Source organism: Corvus kubaryi, unplaced genomic scaffold (assembly GCF_017639235.1).
Source record: "Corvus kubaryi isolate FWS band 111438036 unplaced genomic scaffold, C.kubaryi_AGA036_p1.0 76, whole genome shotgun sequence".
In the NCBI taxonomy this organism is placed as follows: Eukaryota; Metazoa; Chordata; class Aves; order Passeriformes; family Corvidae; genus Corvus; species Corvus kubaryi.
The window spans coordinates 10,862,296-10,865,781 of NW_024582063.1; positions in this window are offsets into that span (position 1 = coordinate 10,862,296).

Below are 3,486 nucleotides of genomic sequence, written 5' to 3' on the forward strand. Positions count from 1 at the left end.
GGTACAACAGGAGAGAGGCAGGATCAGACTTCTGGGGCTGGATCAGACTTCAGGCTTTCTGACTGCTCATTACCATCTGGGCTCTTGCTACTCACCCTGAAGAGGTGCACCAGAAAAGCTGCAGGAAGAAGACGATGAGTCCTATGGGAAGTACATTTCTCTTTCTAACCAGTAAGATGAAGTGGCTCAGGTTCAGACTCCCAACTTCATGTACGAGAATCTCAGCAATTTCATTTTCAGTTGTTCATAATTTTTATGTTTGCTCAGTGGAAAAATGCTTAAATGTAATTTACATTCAAGCCACCAAAAGGTTATAAACAATTCCCAGGCTGAAGGCTGCCAAACCATGTCAATTCAAAAAACCACCAAGACAAACACAGGTATTCTTTCAAGAAGTACTTTTCAAAAACTTGCAGTCCAAGGAAAATGTGCCAGAGAAATGAAACAATGGGGAAAAAACAGCCTATTTCCTTCAAGGGCTGTGTAAATATATCTGGAATGTGTGTAGCCTCCACTGTGTACTTCAGGGTGACCTTCTGCTGGGGTTTGCATTTTCCATAACTTCCCTCTGGTAAGAGAGAGACTCTGTGTGTACGTCCAGGTGCCCAGCTAGGGTCTGTCAGCCGTGCCTGCTGCAGTCAGCACCACCAAACTGATTTAGTGCAGCTGAGGCACTGGCTCCTTGCTCACCAGCTATTCTGAGAAGCAGAGCTCAGGCTCTGCCTGCCCCAGCACTGGTCCAGCTGCCTCCTGAGCCAGTGGGAGTCACAATGGATCGGGCTGCAATGCAGGGAAAGGGAAAGCTGCAGGAAAGAATTTAGATCTCCCAAACTGTGAATCTGTCAAACTGATGTAAAATTCCTGCCCTGTGGTATCACATTTATCTTTCTCTACTTGCTATCTATATGTGCAATAAAGGACTGGATTTTTAGCTGATTTGAAAATTGAGATGGGATATTCCAAGTTTACTCCAATCTTGAATAGCGTTATCTTTCCTTAGCATCAAAACATAAATTAGACAGAGACAATCACTGAGCTTGTTAAACTTTGTAACAACTCTGGGTCATGTTTTTGAATCACTGTCAACAAAGAAACAGAAGTTAAACCCCTTAAAGCACTATACAATTTGTCCCTCCTCCAAGTCAAACATTAGTACCATACTGGAGGTAAGAAATCACCCTTTCTGAGGGTTTGCACCTGGAACAGTCATACTGTTAATCAGTTTACAGCTATGTTAAATAATTTGCCAGTACCTATCTGAAACCTACATAAATAAGAGTATTTTTTCTGTAATTATAAGTTCTTCTGCTCATCAGCTAAGTAAAATTGTTTAAGATTATATACACGTGGCCATATATGTATTTACTAGAGATTTTTCTTCTGCTGAAGTTCTGATTGTGTCTTATCTATACTGCTATTACATCTGTTGTGTACACCACAAAGACAACCAATAAATAAATTAATGCTTCAGTTTAAACCCTACCTAAATTTACATAGCATGCAGAACTTGGCTTAGATTGAAGAATTAAACATAAGAATTTAAAAGCTGGAGTTTGTCCTATTTTTTAAGTTCTGCATAATGTTTGCTCTTCACACGTTCCTATAACAAGTCACATTGAGATAAACTTCCTTTTCAAATTCCTCAGTTTTGTTCTGTTCCTTAACTCTGCAGTGATATAGCTTTACTTTTAAAATACTGGAACCAAATCTTGGGCTTTCAACAGTACTCCATATTCATGTTCAACATAAGATTATGGTGAACTGGTTTTCTTTGCAGCTCTTTAACCTTTTTGTATACTTCTGTGCAAGCTCTGCACAACACAGCTAATCAAAGGTATTAATTCAGGCTCCTAACCAATTTCAGTAGGGATTAAACATCTAGATAAGGATCTATGATGCCATCTTCAGTTCTGAACCTCCATTTCCAGTCTATAAAATAGAGGCAACACTTAAAAACTGAAGGATGTTTGCAATACCTCAGTTACAGGTGTATCTCAAGGATGGTTTTGAAGAGCTGAAGGCAGCAGCTGGACTTGCTTTGTTCGGTTGGGGTTTTTTGTTTAACAAAACAGCATACCTGATGCACACAAGTCCCACGTGAAGAATGTACATAAGGCTCTGCCTCCAGGGAAGGGACTTTTTTTCTGAAGAAAATTGTGCACAGGTTCTGAATTCTCAGGGCACTTTTCCTTTCCTAGCTTGAGAGATTTCTCCGTGTACTCCCAATGCTCTGAGCATCTTGGAAACCTGCCCTGAGGCAGGCAATAAATAGGGGGTGGGGAGAGAGGACTGGAGCTGTAGTGCCTGGTTCTTCTTGCTTTTGTTTGTAAAATGAAGCATTTTAAAGGGAATTTTGACTGGACTATACTGACTGCAGGAGCCATTTCTCATAGCTAAAAGACCACCAGCCTACATACAGCTGTTCTACAACATACTCTGTGTGCAGGTAGGTACTCTAACACCTGTTAGGAATTATGTCCAGAACTTAGAAGCTAATGGTGGCTCATTTATAGCAGATCGATTGCAGGGCATCTTTTTTGACAAGACTACAGGATGCATGATGCTGGATTATTAATGTAGTTTTGCAGGCAGCTGCACTCAAATTCATTGCTGTGGCAGCTGTTCAGTAAAATTTGCTGGAAAATCCAGTGGAGATTAGGTTTTGATGAAAAATTTCAAGGCGCTTTTCTCTAATGTGGGCGAGCATAAACCTCCTGGGTTTATTTAATATTGCAGATCAGCAAGATAACGATGCTTTTGCCTAAGCGCATGAAAGGTGCTGGGAAATGTGGGCTGCTCCCAGCAGGTCTGTGCTGCTCTCCGGCTCCGCCGCCTCCCCAGTCCTGTTCAACAACATCCACAGCCTGTCATTAGAGGGCCCAGCTGCAAATGCCAGGGACGTGCTCGTGAGGCAATTACCCACGTCTGTGTGTAACTGCAGCACTAGCCTTGAGTGCATTACAGGGAAATACTTATAGCAAAACAGGATGTTGCGATTGGTACGGAGCTTTTCCTGACCAAGGAGAAAGTGCGTCATGCAACTTGACGATGTTGTTTAACACACGAAATCGCCTTGGCTGGGCGATTAGATAGTATGCAGCATGGCTGACTTGAATTTCTGGTCCTGCTTTTTTCCCCTCAGCATCAAGCACATGGCGGGAAGTTAGAGGAGACGGTCAGGAACCCGGCTGGCTGGAAGCGCCGGGAGTGGCTTATGCCCGGCTGCAAGAAATGCGAGGGTACAGAAGTGACAGTTCCTCTGGCTTAACTTCAGTGAGGAAAAACTTCCCCGAACTAGTATGAGCGAGCATTTTGAGATTCAGCTAAGAAAATCTGTTTTGGTTGCTGGGGTGAATACTTTTAAGTCGCCCAATTAACTCTCCCACAGCCCGCCCGACAGCACAAGCTTTTGAAGGTGATCCGAGGTGCCGCTCCTGGCCAGCCCATGCCGGAGAAGGCACGCTGGCCCCGGCACTGCCGCTGCCC